Source organism: Callospermophilus lateralis, unplaced genomic scaffold, assembly GCF_048772815.1.
Source record: "Callospermophilus lateralis isolate mCalLat2 unplaced genomic scaffold, mCalLat2.hap1 Scaffold_592, whole genome shotgun sequence".
Taxonomy (NCBI): domain Eukaryota; kingdom Metazoa; phylum Chordata; class Mammalia; order Rodentia; family Sciuridae; genus Callospermophilus; species Callospermophilus lateralis.
The window spans coordinates 913,833-932,835 of record NW_027514558.1 but is presented as its reverse complement, the minus strand read 5'-3'; the positions used below and the strand labels follow the sequence as shown (position 1 = coordinate 932,835).

Genomic DNA, 19,003 nt, shown 5'->3' with positions numbered 1-19,003 from the left:
TTTAGTTATCAGATACCCTGACCAATTATTTCTGGTTACTGGGTTAAAATGTCACAGTCCTTGGCACCACACAGAGGGGCTGGTCATTCATGGTGCTACCACATGCAGCCGTCAGCATGACACTTCCTAAGGATAAGGATTAGATCTGTCAGAGACTTGTTCACACTCAGCACATTCAAGTCTCTCTTCTCTCTTCTTGGGTCTAATAGTGGAGGAAAATCACATGCTGATTTCCTGTTTTGGAAGTGAATTATTTTCTTGAGTTGGTTTTTGCTGTTTGGATGACTGGGGGTTATTATTGCACAGCTATAAGACTAGAGAACTTGAGTGGTTCAATGTTACAGTCATGACATGACTCAGGAGCTGGGAGTATAGGTCAGTGATAAATTGCATCCTTAGTATGCTGGAGACCCTAGGTTTTATCCTAGAACAAAGAGGAAGGGAGGGGAAGGGGAAAGGGAAGGGGTGAATTTGGCTCAGGCAGAAGGTTGGGCCAGGGCTTGAATGTTTGAGAACAAGGAGAGCTGTCCTGGATATAACCAGCTGGATCCTCCTCTCTTATGTCCCACCCCCTGCACCCCCTTTCTTTCCAGGCCTGCCCAAGAACTACTAAAGGAGGTTGAAACGGGTCTCACCAACTCGGGAGAATCTGCTTCAGAGAAAGACAAGGCGTCCTCTTTCCCTGCCTCTCCACACTCCCAATGCACAGCAGTCCTTCAGAAAACATTAGTTTGTGCCTCAACAAACCTCATCTCATCCTTATAGGATACCCATGTTATTTGCCGCCCAATTCAGGAAGCTTTAAGTGTGAGTGAGGATCTTATTATATTTAGACAAAATGCACACACTGAGACAGACTGTCCCCAGAAAACTGGAGCTTGTGGTCACCTTACATATTGACCATGCTCCATGTAGGGTTTCAGACTATCCCACACCACATCGGACCTGAATGGTGCCCTGGAGGACAATTCAAAACTCCAGGCCTTAGGATGGACAGGGAGCTCAAACCCTGAACCACAGGAGAGCTGACAACGGTGGCTTTCTACAGCTGACTGTTTCCTCAGTGTTCCTGAGCTCTGAATAGTATGTGAGACTGCTGTGTCTTTTTTGAGAGGTATTTGCAATAGGTTTAGGCTAGAAATGTCAAGGGGCAAACGTTGGTACTCCAGCAGCCCTGCCCTTCTGAGGCCATTCAGTTGTATCCACACCCTGCGCCATCTTGGACAGAGAGTCCTAGACACCAAGAAACAGCAACCCCGAGAGCCCCAAAGCCCTCCCAGGCCCACCTACGAGGCTCCTCAGCTCCACCCAGGAGGCATACTCACGGTTTTCACAGCGCTGCCCGGTGTAGCCTGCCAGGCAGGCACACTTATAAGATCCAGCTTTGTCAGGGAGGCAGGTGCCGTCATGGAAACAAGGGGACGAGGAGCACGCTGTAAGACATAAGGCATCCTAAGTGCCACTGTGCATGCCTAAGTGCCTCCTCTCCAGGCCTGCAGGCTTCTTGACGTCTTGGTGGTTTTCTATTCCTTATACAGAATTCATGTTACCCTGACCTGCTAATGCCTAAAACACGTAGGTACTCGTTACATGTCAGAGGTTGCTGATATTATTCGATCTTTCTGAGGCCCCCAGAAGGCGACGCTAGTCTGAGGGGCATAAGACAAAAAATAAACAGGAGCACTGGGTTCTGTGGCTCAAGCCTGCAAACCCCAGTGACTAAGGAGGCTGAGGCAGGAGGATCCCCAAGTTCAAAACCAGCCTCAGCAACTTAGCAAGACCCTGTCTCAAGATAAAATCCAAAAGGGACTGGGGATGGGGCTCAGCGGTTAAGCACTCTTGGGTTCAATACCTGGTACCAAAAAAATAAACTGGAGCATTAAATAAATGAAAGCAGAATCATGCTTTGCAACTCTTGGATGGGTAAGCATCCTTGGGTAGCTTTAGATCACCCTTAAAAAAAAAAAAAGAGACAGTCACTGGAAGATAATCTTTATGACACCATTAAAGGTGTACTTGAGAATCTCCAAACATATGTTCTGTAGCCATTAGTCCTTGTGATGTTGATATAAGTTCAACTCAATAAAGGTTCTGGCCTCAGATGTACTGGGGAAATGCTCCTGGCATTAATGGTAATTAACCAAACTGCTTTGCTGTAGAACCTCTCAGTTTAATGCCCTATGCATTATGAAGTTCTAAGAATGCACATAACATTCAGTCTTCCCCAAGCTTATCTGACCTCATAACCTGCTCTTTACAGAGCACCTTAAGGACTATATTTTCTACAAAAAGACATTGAAAAACCCTATGCGTGTGTTATCACCATTCCTATGTTGACGGAAGAAATGCATCCCTCGATTCAGTGGAACAAATCTGTACTGAGAGCTTGCTCTGTGAAAGGTACCAGAGAGACACAAAGACAAATAGGAGATTCTATTTACCAGGTCAAGGTGATGTAAAGAAAAATATACAATTGTAACCCAAAGCATGGTGCAGTTAGTGTATTATCAAAAAAGAACAGAAAGTGCTACAGAGTGGTCATAAAAGGGCAAAGTCACAGCTCACTGAAGCAAGAGAAAGGGTTTAGCCAAGGATGGACAAGGTGATAGGGATTCTGAAGCATGGGTTGTGATATGCAGGTTTGAGACAGGTGACCCTAGCCAGAGGCAATAATGGATATAAACTGACAAATGGAGTATGTGAGGAGTAGAAATGGTGCTGGCTCTTTGCCAGGGCAGGCCAGTGTTTCCTAGATTCTTAGGGGAGCAGGGAGTTGAGGAGACCATTTCATAAGAGGGAGACCCTCCCTCCATCACAGGCACACAGGTTGGTGAGCCACCACTGCCCCCAACCAACCTCCCTTAAAGCTGGCTCTGCCTGACAGACCACCTCACAGGGGACCAGCAGGGTGTCATCAGGGACAAGGACTGACCACCCACAGCAGCAAATCATCTGGAACTCCCAGGCCCTGCACAGCCCCATGGGGCCCGGCATGGACTGGAGACAAGAACAACTGCTGAGAGCTGCTGTGGGCATCCTGCTAAGGGACAGGCAGATGAATGGAGGGGACAGCAGCAACCCTGACTTTACCACCACTACCACTACCCCCCCACCCCACCCCCTTCCACCACCACCCCACTTCCCCACCCCACCCACCCCCGCTTTCCTAAGACTCACATCAGAACTTTCATCCTAAGGGAGCCATGATGAGGAGAAGGCCATCGCTAGTTTGTTTTTATTATTATTCAGTATTTTTAAAAACTTAACCTTTGAGCCTGAGCTTATTTTGTAAAACCTGCTGCAATCTGATCTCAGAACAATGAGAACCAGGCTGATTCCTTAGGACTGAGTACTTCATCTTGGCCAAATCCTACTTCCAAATACGCCAAAAAGAGCAGGATTTAAAGTCAGGCTTGAGCTCCTCATCAAGTTTGCCAGATTAGTTTAAGACTTTCGAGACCTATTTTACAGATGGCTAATGGAGGCCAAGGGTACACTTGGGTTGGCAGCTACTGCTGCTTACTGTGCATTACACTGTGCTAACCACTCCCTCTATTCTAGAGTCTTCTTAAGGACCAGCATCTATTACCATCTCCTTAACAATAATTAGGAAACAGAAGCCCAGAGAGAGAGAGAAGAATTTTCCCAAAGTCACACGGCTTGATCTGCCAAGGATCCAAGGACAATATTCTTTACCATAGTGACCCCCCACCCCCGTAAGCTCTAGCGTCAAACTGCTTGCGTACAAATTGCTGATTGCACCATTATAGCTGTGTGACCTGGACACATTATACAGTCTCTCTGTGCTCTACCCACATTATTTATATGAAGAAGATAAAAATTTCTAGTTCTGGTTCCGAAATACGCCTTGCCATTTCTCTCTCTCCCTTTTTTTTTCTCAGTGTGTAGGTTGCTTCCAAGAATGCAACATGCTAGGTTTTAATAAGTCTGTGCAGGGAGAAAGGACTTACCCGGAGCAGATTTTACTGGAGCAAACCATAAAACGCTACACAGTTGTCTCTGTGGTCTTTACCTGTGATCTCCTCGTAGATGGCATGGAAGCCATCAAAATTCTTGGAGCCATCCGAATGGAAGAGGATATGGAGCGAGGAGCCCATGCTCCTGATGGGAGCCGGCCGCTCGTTGCCACAGAAACGCTTGATGATGGGGCTGTCGCGGCTGTCTCTATCACGGACCTCCACATAGTCGTACTGGCACATGTAGTCAAACTCCAGGCTCAACATGACAAACCTGTGGGTGGAGAAGATGACAGAAGAAACAGGTGGGCCCTGGGCAGTGCTAAGATCCTGGGGCCTCTTCAAGACCTGCCCTTATGGAGATGGATCTCTGCTTTGGAAGACAGAAAATAAGCAATGAGAGAGCAGAAAAAACAAGCAAACAAACAAACAAAAAAGGCAAATCCAGTGAATGCTAAGCGCCATGAATACAATGAACCAGATAAGAGCATGAAGTGAGAGTCTCATCTCTGACACTGTGGTCAAGGAAAACCTTTCCAAGGGACTTAGTAGACCCTAGTAGAGTGGAAGCAATGCGATGAAGCTAGACCTGTAAATGTCCTGCCTAAGAGTGGTCCAGCGGGGGAATCTGTGAGTGCACTTGGCATGAAGAACTGAAGGAGAATTCAGGATACCGCCAGGGGACATCCTTGAGTGAAGGGGACAGTAGCATGCTGCCTGGTGAGGGGTTCAGATTTGATTCCAAGCTCAACAGGAAGCTGCTAGAAGGTTTCAACACGAAGGTGCTGTTGGAATTTAGGACCTTAAAAGACCACTCTAGCCACTCTGAGAGGAGGAGACGGTAGCAGGCAGAAGCAGAAGCAGGAACCCCAGTCAGGAGCCTGGACAGAATCCCAGTGAGACACGTGGTCTGAGTAGAAGGGAGGCTCTGGGGACAGAGGGAGATGGGTGGCCCCGAAATTATTTTACAGGCAAGAAAATAGATTTTGTGGTAGCCTGGCAGGTGACAGAAAGGGAATGACTGATGAGCTTTTAAGCTAAATATTGTTTATATGCTTCCAAGTGTTTTCATGATTATCATTACTTGGGGCCAGAAGGCCCAAGTTTAAATATGGAAAGAAATCAGGCCTCTCTCCTGGGCTGGTAATGTGCTTCTTAATCCTTCAACATTTTATTTTGGGGGCTATTTCTTTTTGGATCTTCTCCTGGATCTTGGAGAAGCTTTTTAGAGGCTCTGAGAGAACATCTATCTTGGTCTCTCAGCTGCTGAAATGTTAATATGCAGCATTTAACACCTGCCTTAGCATCCTGGGAGACCCAGTCCTGAGCCCCTTAAGCAGAAGACTGTGACCCCCTAAGTTCCTCCTAGAACCAGCCCTCCTCTGAGAAAGCCCAATTAATCAGCTCACTCCCAATCCCCAGGTCCTCATGGTGTGGGACACCAGCTACCAAGGCCTGCTTTGATAAGGATGGAGAAGGTTTTGCTGGGTCCTTCCAATTCAGGGAACCATGTTGCTCCTCCCGGATGGCAGAGCTGACCTGCGGGAACTCAGGGTACATTCATCCCCCCAGAAAATGTTTGTTGAAAGTTGTACCCTACAGGATCAGGAATCTCAATCACCTCTGGCCTCACCACAACTAGAGAAGGGAAAAACTAAGTAGAAATCTTAGGGGTGATGCAGCCACTCTGCTACCCTGGAAGAAAAGAGGAAGGTATTTTTCAGGTGTGAAGAGTAAAGTGTTAATGGTGAACTTGGTCCATGCCACTATGGTCTCCTTGATGCTTCTCAATTGTGACCCCAACCCTTACCTCAGTTGGATGATAAACCCAGGTTTGGCATGAATGGTCCACTCGCAGTGAGCATTTAAGGGGTAACTCTCCAACAAAATCTGACCCTTTGGGACTCGAAGAACCTGGCCACATCCTGAGAAGAGAAAAAGGATTGGGATGGGGAGATTGGGGTCAACACAAAAGAGATGGAGGAAGGAGCCTTTGAACTCACTCCACACCCCTTAGAACAGAACAAAGAGGGAGAAGGGAGAGGGAAACCAATATTTTTTTAAGCATCTATCCATGTATGAGGCCAATTGCACAAATCAATTCATTTAATCCACCCAACAGCTTGGGAAGGGAAGTGCTATCATCCCAGTTCTCCAGTTGGGGAAATAGATCATCAGAGAGTTAAATCAATCACTACTCTAGTCTATAGGTGACTGAGTGGAAACTCAACTCTAACTGAATATAAAGTCCAAGCCACTGTATGGTACCACCTCTCCAAGACTGAGCCTGACCTACCACCTAGCTGCCTCCGCTTCAAAAAGCAGACTCTCCCTCTACTCCTCTCCCTTGCCCCCTGCCATCCAGTTAGAAAATCTCTGTGAACCTCTCTATGACCATCTATGTAACAAGTGCCTCTGTAATAAACATGTGGAGGGAGAGATGATCTTCAACCACTTGGACAGTATTGATGGTTTTCAGGTTGGTTTTTCTCGCTCCCAAGTACTTTTGCTCAAACTCTTCTGAAGAATACCAATTATAAAAATGAACATTGAAAACATGGATCAAAGAAGGGCTCCTGGCTTAAGAAGAAGCGGGGTCCCTAGGCCCTCCACCCTCACTTCCTCTAGTTCCTTGAATTACCTCCAAAAGAATCCTTAAGATTTGAAAAACACTGATTTTCTTTTTTTAAAAAATTAATTTGTATTGTTGGTTGTTCAAAACATTACATAGTTCTAGATATATCATATTTCACACTTTGATTCAAGTGGGATATGAACTCCCATTTTTACCCCATATACAGATTGCAAAATCACATCAGTTGCACATCCATTGATTTACATATTGCCATACTAGTGTCTGTTATATTCTGCTGCCTTTCAGATAAGCACAGATATGGAAGATGCACTCTATTTTTACAAAAGAGTGAGGAAAATGTCTTCAAGTGATTTTATAGGAAAAAATTATTTGGGTCATGTGCATAAATTATATTCCTTAACTGAGGTTCAAACCGTGAGGGGGTCAAATCTGGCCTACTCCCTGTTTTTGTAATAATGTTTTATAAATAAAGTTTTATTGGAATACAGAATATCCATTCATTCATGCATTGCTTATGGCAGCTTTTGCTTTACAGCAGCAGAGCTGAGTACTTGTGACAAGAGGTAGGAGGCCCACAAAAATAATTTTTTTATCTAGACAATTACCAAAAAACAGTTTATCTATCCCAGTTCCATACAGAAATCCAGACTGACGTCATAAAATAGAGATATGCAGTTATATCCCAACCCTTCCTCAAAAAGGTATAAAATCTCATAGCTAAAAAGAAACTGTTAATATCAGTGGACATTGCTCCATGTCAAGATGGCAGAAGAAACATGCCCACAGTGTCAGGCAGAGAGCCTACACTTCACTTTTGGAAAGCTGGAGCCCTGAGTAAGGCTTAGTACTTCTGTGAAAACTACCACTAGGTTGCATAACACAATAGCTAAACTGTGGAACCAACCTAGATGCCCTTCAATAGATGAATGGATTTTTTTAAATGTGGCATATATCCACATTGGAATTTTACTCAGCAATAAAAGAGAATAAAATCATGGTATTTGCAGGTAAATGATGGAGTTAGAGAAGATAATAAGTGAAGTTAGCCAATCCCCAAAAACCAAATGTTGAATGTTTTTTCTGATATAAGGAGGTCGATTCATAGTGGGATAGGGAGCAGGAGAATGGGGGGAATAGACAAACTCTAGATAGAGCAGGGGGTGGGAGGGGAAGGGAGGGGGTATGGGGTTAGAAATGATGATGGAATGTGAGGGACATTATTATCCAAAGTACATGTATAAAGACAGGAATTGGTGTGAACATACTTGGTATACAACTAGAGATAGGAAAAAATGTGCTCTATATGTGTAATAAGAATTGTAATGCATTCTGCTGTCATATATAAATAAAAAAATTAATTAAAATTTTTAAAAATAAGAAAACCATCTGAAACCAAAGTGTGCATTTAGAGAAGTGTGGTTTTACTACTCTCTTCTGGCTCTAGCCTGCCCATCTCTCCCTATAATCCTGATCTCCTGGCGTCAATCCTTGCCCCCCAATTCTATTCCCCACACAGCAGCAAAAGCTGCATGTAAGATAAATAAATGAATCAGGTGGCATTATGCTCTCTTGATCCAAGTCCTCCAAAGGACTTCCCACACTGTCCACTGCCCTGCCCCATGGGCTACCCAGACCCACGCTGGGCTCAATCCTGTCTACTACCAGCTTACTTGCTCTGCTCCCGTCACGCCAGCCTTCTTTCTGGTCCCAGCTTCAGGCCTTGAACTTGCTCTTCCCTTAAACTAGAAGACTCACGTTCTTTCACCTCCCCTCCCTCTGGGAATTAGACTCACTACAACTTCTTCAATGAGACCTTCCACTTCCAGCTGAGGTAGGTCCTCAAGGTTCTACAGTCGCCCTCCTGACCCCTTGTGTTTTCTTTTTAACACACATCACTAGCTGAAATTATTTGAGACTATTTTCTTGCATCCTTTGGTAAAGCTAGCTTGTATATCTAGCATGGTACCTGGCATATAACAGGTGTTCAATAAATATTTATTAAATGAATGAGTGATGATCTTATTATAAGCCATTCACTGGCTAAAATCTTTACCAATGTCATTTCATTTAATCCTCCTTAGAAACCTGGGAAAACAACATTCGGTCTCCCCATTTCCCAGGTGCAGAACACTAAGGACAGAGGAGTTAGGTGACTTCCCCAAATTCAGATGGCCAAGAAGCCAGAAGATTCTATAAATTGCTGCACTCGTTGTAAAGTGAAGAACAGAATCTTTGGAGTCTGACTATCTGTTATGGCTTACATATGAGGTGTCCCCCGAAAGCTCACGTGTGATTCAATGCAAGAAAGTTTAGTGGTGAAATGTTGGATTCTGAGAGCCTTAACCTAATCAATGTATTAATCCCCTGATAGGGATTAACTGCATTGTGACTATAGGCAGGTAGGGTGTGGTTAGAGGAAGTGGTCATGGGGGACATGCCTTTGAGATTATATTTTGTGAGCTAAGCTTAGACTTTCTCTCTCTGCTTCATGATGGCCATGTCGCAAGTCACTTTCCTCCACTTTCCTCCACCTCCCGATATATTCTGCCATGATATTCAGCTTCATCTCAAGCTCCGAGGAATCAAGTCAGCCATCTTTGGACTGCGACCTCTGAAATCATGAGCTCCCCAATAAACCTTTCCTCCTCTAACTGTTCTTGTCAGTTCCTTTTGATCCCAGCAGCAACCAAGCTTATTAAAACACCACCCTCGGTTTGAAGCCCAGCTTTCTCTCCACTAGCTGTGCAGCCTTAGGCAAATTATTCTACCTCTCAGAATCTCACCTGAGTCACATGTGAATTGAAGTGGCACCTCCTTTCACATGATTTGCAAAGGGCTTGAATCAGAGTACGCATGAAAAACCCATTATAGAAAAATCAGTAAATGTTAGCTTTTGCTACAGGGTGCAGAGCAGGGGGCTGAACCTTGCTCTGTCTGGTCCTGATGCTGGGTCTTGGCTGGTACGATGAGCTGTCTCAGGGACTTGCTGACCAGCCCTCTCCCTCTCCACTGGGAAGCAGGAAGATTTTTCCTCCTCTTTCTAAAAGAGACACATGATATCTTGCACCCTCCCGGCTTCTGCTTCTTCCAGCACACCTCACGCGTTTCATCGCCCACATCTGCCCATCTAATGCAGGGCTATGGAAGTGCTACGCTGGGTGTGAGAGACGAAAAAAGAAGTCCTCCCGCACAGCCCCAGCCCCTCCAGGACTGGCAGCTTCCCTGGTGGCAAGGTGTTAAAAAATTCCAGACCCCACCCCAAGCAAACCTCCTGCTGGGAACCCCAAGTTAGAACCAGCAGCCAATGCTGCCAGTCTGCTTCTGGTTTCTTCCCTCCATATGGGAGCTGGAATCAGTTAGCCATGTCCCTGGGTCCCTCCCCAAATCTAAGAGAAGCTGGTGGCCATCCATTCAGGTCTCCTTGGCAAGTTCATTGGGCTCAGTTCCAGGGTTCTGTGCCGTCTCTGGAAGGCTCAGAGCCCCCAGCCCCACCTGGGAGCCGGCCAAGTGAAAGGCTGGACCACGTGTCCCTTCAGAAGTAGCCAGGATTCTAGAACACAGGCTGCACCTCGGTGCTTCATCATATCATTTCTTCTCAGTCTGAAGAGGAGGGCTGAGTTGTCCCTGAGATGGGGAATCACTTCCAACTAAATGGGGACAAAGAGGCCACTTCTTGGAAATGGGCTTGGAGGAAGGGGTATTAGGCCCAAAGACAGAGGAGGAACAGCCCCCTGCTCCCCACATCAAGGGACTCCTTAGACCCCCACCTCCCCTCCACTCCTGCCTCTACTCGGGAAATTGGCGGGCCTGGGTGCAGAGAAGGCTCACTGCACCTCTCTGTCCAGGGCAGAACAGTGAACACAGCCCAATGTCCCTGCCAAGGAAATGCTACTGGCCAACCAAGCAGGTGGTCCTGAGTCAAAAGACGAGAGCAGGCAAAGGGCCCAGAAGATGTGCTTGGATTCCCTAAAACAGTCTTGCTACAGGGAAAGGGGTGTGTGTGTGTTGTGTGTGGGTGGGTGGGTGTGTGTGTGTGTGTGTGTCCACACGCACACACGTGCATGCACAAGGGGATCTGTCCATCAATCCAGACCATCCCCCGGGGTCCTCAAGTCCAGGACTCAGTCTCCTATTCTTTTGCTACAGGACCAAACAGGAGGGCTAGCTAGATGAAGCCTGCTTCTACAGAGTTGAAAGGAAATCTTCATAATCTTCATTAATTTCTAAACTAATAAGAGAGCTGGAAGGTTCCCAACAAAAATGAAGGCCCCCCCTCCACCTTCAGACACAAATCCCATTATCTCCAGCATCAGGGGTGGGAGGGGATGGCAGGAGAGAGGTACCCTATGCTTCTGGGAAGTGGTTTGGGTTTGTTTTTCTTTAATCTCTCTTAGAAAGAAAAGAAGGACTTTAAAAAGCCATTCAAAGGGAGAGCCATTTGCATTTTCTTTCCTCTTTCAAAGATGACTCAGGAAGCAGATTCAGTCTATGAAGCCAGACAGGGGCTGAACCTCAGGCCGTTGCTTCCTAGCTGTGTGACCCTAGATGAGTTCACTGGGATTTTTTTTTTCTTTGAGCAAAGGTGTTTCATTTGGAAATGAGAATAACAGTAGGTCTCTGCCACGTGGCCTTATTTGCTTGTCTTAAGGATTAAATAAGATGCTCTATATAAAGCACTTCCCACAGAATGCTCAATAAATGACAAAAAATATTGTTATTGTTCTTGAATCTTGATCGGAGACTCGGACGATTTTGGCACAGGAATCAAAGGGGATGGTCACTGCCCAGGCCCATCAGAGCTGTACCTCATCTCTGGCTGGAGGCCTAAACCCATCTGGCCCCACCGCCCAGACAGTACTGGTGAAGCCAAGGCCTGGACGATGACGTGGGATTGTCCCCTGCACAGGGCCAGGAGCAGGATGGAAGCCTGCCCTTCCACATGGTTTGGCTCGTCCTCCTATGACCTGCCAGCCCTCAGACAGGCACTCCGAGTGACCTAGGGGTGGTCCCACTGGGAGGGCAGAGAGGAGCCAGGGCTCAGCCTCTAAATGAGCACCTCGGCCCTGATGCTTACAAGCTGTGTGACAGCAGGAATGTCACTCAGCCCCAGTGTCACAGTGTCACCATTGTTAACAGGCTCTGACGGGGTTGCAGGGAGGGTTAGATGAGTCAGAAGGAAGGTACGTGAACCATGCTCATTTCCCAGTGAGCGCCAAGTGACAGCTCTTACCAGTTCCTTGCAGGGAATTAGCAGAGGTCCCGGAGTGACACAGTAAAAGGCTCACTCAAAGCTTGGCCTGAACCTCAATCAGTTGATTCTTTATAATGACTGATTATTAAACTGTTTACCTCCCCCATGACACAGTTCTTAGGATATCAGGGACATTGTCTTGTTCAAATATATGTATGCATTAAACTGATGTTTCAATTGTTGATTGAATGAATAACTGTACCAAATAAAGATCTCCCTGCAATCAAACCTTTTTTTTTAACTGAACCCAGAAGCATTTTACCACTGAGCTACATCCCCAGTCCTTATTATTATTATTATTTTTTATTTTACTTTGAGATAGGGTCTCACCAAGTGGCAGAGGCTGGCCTTGCATTTGCAATCCTCCTGCCTCAGCCTCTCAGGTCACTGCCAATCGAACCATTTTTAAAACCCCTCTTCCCTATGTCAAATGATCCATCCATTCAATTGAAACAAATGTCCACCAAGAATATTGTCTACCACTCTGCTGCAGAAAGTATTTACTCCCCAAAGTGTCTTCGCACGTACACACACACAAAAAAAAAAAAAAAAAAACACACACACACACACACACAAATGCACATTAAGACAACTCTGCTAATCAAGTTCAAAAGACAGGGTCTGGGCAAGGGTGGTACAAAATGTCTGGTCTGCTGACTATTTGCAGTCTCTTTGCTAGGCTTTAACTTGGCTGATTTCTATCATCCTGTATTTAGTTTTCTGATCCTTTCTTCTTTGGTAACCAATAGGTTCTTAATCCTTTCCATTTTTTTTTAAATCTCAGATCACATATTTATCAGTTCTAGGATTTCCATTTGGTTCTTTATAATACTTTCCAAATCTCTCCTGAAATTCATTGTGTCTTCATTCATTATATTCCTCTTGTCCTAGAGATTCTTTCATACATTTAGTTATCCAAAAGCCTTGGTCTGAAAATTCCAACATTTGGTCACAGAGGGTCTATTTCTTTGGACTGACTGTTCTCTGGGCGATTTGTGGATTATATTGTCTTGCTTTTTCACAGTAAAAAAAATGCATCTCTAACTTTCAACTTCTCCTCTCAGCAACTTCCTGCACTCCATGACCACAAGACTGGGAAACGGTGAGCTTTTGCAATTACAGAAGTGTGTAATTCTGTGGGGCCACAAGTTCTTGAAGCTGTAAGATAGTCTTTATGCCAAACCTAAGACCTGCTTTCTAGTCTTGCCCCCACCTCTGCTCAGAAAGATCCCATTTCAGAAAGTACGTGGTGGAAAGGATGGCTTTGCTGTGGGTTTTCTCTAGATTTCAGTTCCACAGGCCAGGCTGGAGGGGCAGCGAAAGTCCACTGGCTTCTCTGCCGGGAGGTGCCCTCCTTCCCTGGCTCTGCTGCTGAACCGCAGCAACTAAGCAGGGAGGAACCATCTTGCTCCCTCGTGCACCTAGGAAGGACGCACACCCCTGGATTTTAGATTCTTTCTGATTCCATATTCACAGATATTTGATGGTTTTAAAGAAAATTGTGGTTTTCTTTGGTTTATGTAGTGATTTCTTACTATTGGAGCAGGAGGGGTCTGTCATGCCTCTACGTCCTCCCCAGAAACTGGGTTTTGACCCAGGAATTCTTTGACAATGTAGAATCTACAAAGCTCCAAAATTAATTCCCTGGAGTCAAAGAGTTTCTCAGACAGAAAACAAGGTATCACTTACCATATAATACTTGTCCTGGGAAGACTACCTCATCACGTTCATATTTAATTTTTCTTGCTTAGGTAGTTGTCTTTTCCTATCTTTCCTATCCAGCCCTATATTAATTTTTCCATCCCCCCCCCTTGAGATAAAACTCACACCAGCAACAACAAAAGAGCTGCTCTGTTTTGGTAATAAGAACAGAATTCACCATTCGTTCAGCCTATTTAATAGGTAGTCTCACTACACACCAGACCCCATACTGGGAGACTTATAGACAGCACTCCTTCTAGAACTCACAGAAACCCTCTGTGGGGGCCACTATGATCATCCCCATCCTGCAAAGGAGGAAGTTGAGACTGACAAAGACTTAGTAAGTTCGTCCAGAGTCACAGAAGGCATAGAGATTCAAATGCAGGCCCTATGATTCCACACCCAACAGCCAAGGACCGCATATTATCATCCTCAATTTGGACCCAACTCTGTATTATTCTTTTCCTAGAAATCAGGTCACAAAAGGCTGGAGTGACATGAGCCGGTCTGCCTGACTTCACCCAGGTGGCTCCACAGTCTCCCTGGAGGATAGCCCCTTAGGTCTGTGACACACCACTCCCTGAGCCTTTAGCCCTCCCTCCCCTTCTCAAATTGGCTCTTCATCCTTCCCCAGGTGGCAGCTGGCACAAATCATCTTCTCTGATATTCTAACAACACAAACATTTGGGGGCTTGGCTTACAGCCAATTCCTCTTGCTCCTCTGCCTCTGTCCAAAATACGACTAAGAAGATAAACGTATTAAGGGCCCTGTAATCTCTCCCCCTAAATCCCTTCTCATCTGGGTTGCTTTCCTAACCTTCTTAGGTCCCCAACATCCTTCAGGGACTGAACGATTGGGACCACTGGGATGCCAGCTGTGAGTGCAGCATCCTGGGTGGCCCTGGAGCCTCACCCTGCCCATCTCTTCTGTGGCTAAGGAACTCAGCCTGAAGGCCAAGTTAAATAAACACCCCTCCAGGGGTCAGCAGTGGAGGTCAGCAGAGGGGTTCACTTAAGAACTCAACTTTCCAGCCTGGGAAGCACTAAGAGGAAGCCTTGGTTTTGACTTCAGAGACCAGGTACCTCTAACGGCCACATTTGGATCACAGACTCAGGAACCCAGATTTCATGAGGAAATGGCTGGTTCTAGAAGCTGGGAAACAGGGGAAAAGATGAACTTGCATTTCCAGGGAACAAGAAAACAGGGATGTGCTCAAAGAATGACGTGGTTGAGTCAACTTGGAGGCTCTTCACTGGCCAAATCTGGGACAATTTGAACATCAAGACAAAAAAAAAAACTTATGATAACATGATGAAACGTAGAAAAATACGGTATAGTAAAAAAGAAAACCATACCTTGAAAACATGATAATCATTCATGAATCTAGATAGAGTATATGGATGTATACCTTCCTGGAATCTCTCTGTAGATAGGAAATTTTTCGAATGAAAAAATTTGGAAAGGAAAGAAAAAACAGTTCTTTCTTGTGATAATAAAATATCTCTAGCTCCTGGGTGTTTTGAGATCACTCAACCCACCCTTGCTGGGCGAGAAGATGTGATTGGTCCTCTGCTGGGCTCTGGCCTCAGGAACTCTGCCCATTTCCTTGAACTCGCTCTAAACTCCAATATAACTTGTGATCCTTTCTGGCCCTTGTCTGTCACTCCTCCTTCCTAGTAAGTGAGGCTCTAAATGGTACTCAGGGAAAAAATGTCAGTGCCTTACAGGTAGACCTCAGCAAGGAGCCCACCTGCTTGTTACTGGGAAATGGAATTGACCAAATTATGTCATGTGCCTTTATGACTATGTCACATTATATCCCACTGCTATGTATAATTAAAATGCACCAATTAAAAATATTTTTAAAAATTAAACAAAAATAAATCTTCCTCCTTCAGGATAATGGGAGGCCTGAAAAGATTGCTTGGGTGCCATCTACTGGTCAAATGCTTGTACTGCCATGTGATCCTTGCTGTGACTGAGCCATGAGTCACCCACGTGCTCAGTTGTCTTTAACACAGAAGGCACCACAATGCCCAGCTCCAGGCAGACATTCAACAAATAGTGAAATGAATAACATCTTCCTATGAATTCTCATACTTAGGCAGTGCCCATAAGAACCTCATAACCTTATCACACTGATGTCTTCTTCGGGTCAACCTAGTTAGGTTTCCATGGATGGATTATACATTCCTTGAGGGTTCATCGTATTACTTGGTGACCATCCCAGTACTTCATAGGAAATTTTCCATAAGCACCATGACTGTGGCTTTTTATCTCCCATCTCTACCTTATTTATTTTTAAAGTTGCTTTTTAAAAAATTTTTTAAGATATGAATCTTTATTTTATTCATTTACTTATACATGGTACTGACAATCGAACCCACAGCCTCGCACATGCTAGGCAAGCACTCTACCACTGAGCCACAACCCCAGCCCCTTATTTTAAAAGTCTTAAAAAATGATTGTAAAACTTATTTTAAAGCTGTCTCTACCCTTGGCCTCCATTTCCTCCCCTTCCCAAGTCACTACTGGTAAGGTCCCCAGTCACCTGCCAGCTGTTAAATATAAAAACCTCTTTCCTATCCATGTCCTGCTCTCCTTCTGTCTTATTTGGAAACTCTTCTCCCAGCTTCCAAAATACGGCTCCCTCTTGCTTCTCCCACCTTTCTGGCTGTTCTTTCTCACCTCTTCTTATTTCCCTTCCGTTGGTCTCTCTTTCCTCTGTCAATGGCTCTCTGCTGTCTGAGGCTCCAGGGTCCCTGGGGGATCTCAGCTAATTCCCATGAGTGTGTCTTCACCCTCCACGGTTCTCTTAAGCTCCAGGAACCTGTTTCTAAATGCCTGTGGGGTCTCTTACAGATGCTCAGATTCCCACTGATCTCACATGGGACTCCCCTTCTCTCCCCCACACACTTCTTCTCCTCTATTACCCACTCAACAGCACCCACTTTGACAGAGTTGCTCAGACTAGGAAACTCATGACCCATCGAGGTGCTCCACTCTTCTCTCAGTATGTCAGTGAGTCCTGTTACTTCTTCCTTTAAGCTTCTCTCACATCTTGCCCCCCTAACACCCCATGTCCAGAACCACTGAAATAGCACTGCTAACCACCACCTTTGACATGCTCTTGACTCCACCCCATGAACTCATTATGTGCTCTAATGTCACTTCCAGGTCAAACCATTCAATGCACACCACCCACCATCCTCACAATGAGCTCCAAGATCTGCATCCAACATCCTATGCCCTTTGAATCTTGTCTCACCTACCTTTCCAGTCTCACTTCCCACCACTCCCTCATACTGCCACACAGATCTAGGCACACCTGACATCACAGGCTTCCCTGAAGACTCATTTCAACACCCTGACCATGCAGCTCCCTCTATCTGGATATTGTCCCTTCTGCCAGCACCTGTGCAAAGGCATAGCCCAGAGCTTTCCCTGCCCCTCATTGTTCTCTGACTTTCTCAGAGCCCTTAATTCAAGCCTCCTTCACACCTCTTCCTAGGCTTCCAACTTCACCTGAACAACATCTAAATTCTTTACCTAACTTTTGTCCCTACAAGGCCATGTATGATTGGACCCCTGCTGATCACCTCAGCTCCTTCACATCCTCCTACCCCATTCATGCACAAAAACAAAGAGCAGTCTTCTATGGGATCCAAAGCAAGGAAAATCCTGAAGTTCTTAAAGACTCCAAAGATCAACAGAAAATCAAAAGCCAAAATAAGAACTCTTTCTTAAACTCCTTTTGAAAGTATTTTTATTTTGGACCTCCTATTAACTCAATAACTAAGGAGCATATGGAAAATAATGATAAGTACATTGCATTCATGGAGTTTTTCCTATTGCTAGGAAGACAACTAATGTTTCACATGCATCTGTCTCATTGAATCCTTCAACCAGTCCTATTATTTCCCGTTTTTAGAGAGGACATTGCTATTACCAAGGTAACCTTTAGTATAGGCAAGGCTACTACTTAAGCCCAGGTCTGTGTCATTCAGATCTTGGGCTCTGATGGATGTTCTACATACACACCCAGAGCATCTGGCAGAGGAAGACTAGGGTTAAATCTTACAGCTAACCTACCTGGAAGATTGTCTACCAACTCCAAAATCAAGTTTCCTAAAACCACCTAAAATGGCTTCTAAGTTTTAAACCTGCACCTGAGATTAAATAGCACTTTGGTTTGGGGTTTTTTGTTTTGTTTTGTTTTGTTTTTTTCAGAATTTCACTTTTTTAAATTAATTTTTTATGTTTTTATTTGTGCACTATAATTATGCAAAATAGTGGGGTTCATTGTGACATTCACATATGGTAGTCCTTAGCCTCCCTTGGAAGTCTCAATTCTGGTGTATGGACTGAGAGACCAGCACTTCAAAAGTTACCCATATTCTGGAATTCCCAAATACACCCTGACATTCTGACTAAGCCCTTTTCTTCTGACTGTGATTGAATTTTTCAGCCACAGACGGCATACTTCAACATTTGCCCTAGACACCTTGAAACACATAGTATTCTACTATAGGTGGGATCAGGCAAAGAATATCAATCCCACTCCAACCAGCATCTCTATAAACTGGCAATATAAGTCTGGGAAGTACAACTACTCAAAAGGTAAGACCATCCTATCTGCTTCTAATTCAAATAGGTAGCACAAAAAACAGACTCAATGGAAGCAATGTGCATATTGTTCCAGATACAGACTCTTAGACGGACGTTCAGCAAAGGGCACCATCGAGGGAATTTTGGACAGAGAGAGAGGCTAGCTTTCCAATCTATTTTCAAAGAATTATTGAAACTCAGAGGGAACTCTAATAAATATTAAGTAATTCTTTGAGATGAAGTAGCTTCCAGAAAGAATCCCTTTATTAGGACAAATATTATACTAGCAATTTGTTGGTAGATTCCAGGAATTTAGCCTGGGATTCAAAAAATTTACCAATGGAGAGACATATAGCCATCCCTCTCCTCGGTCTATACTCAAAGGACTTAAAAACATCATACTACAGAGACACAGCCACATCAGTGTTTATAGCAGCACAATTCACAATAGCTAAAGTGAGAAACCAACCTAGATGCCCTTCAGTAGATGAATGGATTTTAAAAAAATATGGCATATACACAAAATGGAATATTACTCAGCGATAAAAGAGAAAAAAATCATGGCATTTGCAGGTAAATGGATGGCATTGGAGAATATAATGCTAAGTGAAGTTAGCCAGTCTCAAAAAACTAAATGCCAAATGTTCTCTCTGATATAAGGAGGCTGATTCATGATGGGGTAGGGAGGGGGAGCGTGGGAGGAATAGGCAAACTCTAGATAGGGCAGAGGGGTTGGAGGGGGGGGAGCGGGCAGGGGGTTAGCAAGGGTGGTAGAATGTGATGGACATCCAAAGTACATGTATAAAGACACAAATTGGTGTGAACATAGTTCATATACAACCAGAGAAATGAAAATTTGTGTTGTATAT

The 19,003-nt window shown here is 44.8% G+C and overlaps 1 pseudogene; it reads right to left on the bottom strand.

Moving 5' to 3' along the window:
- Window positions 1–19,003, bottom strand: part of LOC143640719 (inactive serine protease PAMR1-like) — a 73,778-nt pseudogene that overhangs the window by 27,269 nt on the left and 27,506 nt on the right.